A 1,258-nucleotide genomic window follows, 5' to 3' on the forward strand; every position below is an offset into this window, starting at 1 on the left:
CAAGAGCGCACATGCAGTAACCGAATGACTTCTTCACGAGACGGTAAACGAGGCAAACACGCCACAAAGCGCTGACGAGAGCGAGCAGTCTCACGGCGGGCGCCACTTGGTGAAGGCAATTGAAGTTTAGATGTTACACGCACCACCACTACCCCCAAAATCAAGGCAAACCGAGTTTACTTACTTCGCTGAAAGTATCACAGAAAAACGCATTTTAACAGCTAATTACCGGACTACACGCATGCAAGGAAATCAACAAAGGTTCGCATGCAGCCTACAAGAGCATTTGAGGCACAAATTCGCGCGTAAAATCTCGCGCTACGCAAGCTTGCTGAGCAAAACGTGCTCCATAGACTTCCAACCGCGCTAAGCACACAAATACAGTTGCAGAACCTCAAGCAGCTAGACCTGGCTAGACCTTAAAGCATATATTTACATTGACACTAGGAAAACGCTGTTTTCACAATTACTTTTCGAACTTTTCGAACAGCAACAACACCATCTTTTCCGTCGTTCTTGCACCCACGGACGGCCTGGAAATCGGTACAATTTCACGCCAGGCTGGCCTTCGTGGCTGTACCAGTTTTTTACGCAGCAGTACCGGCACTTGTTCCTCTTCCTTTTCCGCACGCTTTCAGTCGATGGATCAGAATTAGTCGAGCTGAAGGATGACATTGTCTCAACGGCAGAAACGACCGAACAGCACCAGCGACGCCGCGTGTACGAATACCCCCGCGTGCGTTGGCCGTCTCATTATTGTTGGCGGCGCTGCGACAGATGGCGCAGCAATCGCAGCAAACTAGGGTGCCTCGATACCAGCGCCGCCGTTCAGGGTGGTGCCAACCTTTGACCGCCCCCGCGCCGCCGCTTTCTCGCTGCGACGCCATATTGTGTCACAGCGAGCCGTTGCGATTGCTTGGTGCCGGTGCTGAGTTCGAGGCACAGTGCGCGCGGATGCTTCGCGGACGCTTCTACTTGCTAGACAGTGTTCAGCCGCATGACTGACAAGCTATCAAGTGCATCGTGTCGACATGACGGGCTGTTGTGTTCCCAAGTGCGCCGGATCGACGCGTAAAGGACTGCGTTGTTTTCGCTTCCCCCGGGACCCAGAGCGACGGAAGAGATGGGAAGCCCAAGTAAAGCGCGATCACTGGAAGGCAACGGAAAACTCCTGCATTTGCGAGGTAAGTGTCAAGAATGTTTGGACTACCGCACCGTGTTTTTCATTTAAATAAGAAAGTATTCTCTGATCTCGCTC

Source organism: Dermacentor silvarum, chromosome 2, assembly GCF_013339745.2.
Source record: "Dermacentor silvarum isolate Dsil-2018 chromosome 2, BIME_Dsil_1.4, whole genome shotgun sequence".
In the NCBI taxonomy this organism is placed as follows: domain Eukaryota; kingdom Metazoa; phylum Arthropoda; class Arachnida; order Ixodida; family Ixodidae; genus Dermacentor; species Dermacentor silvarum.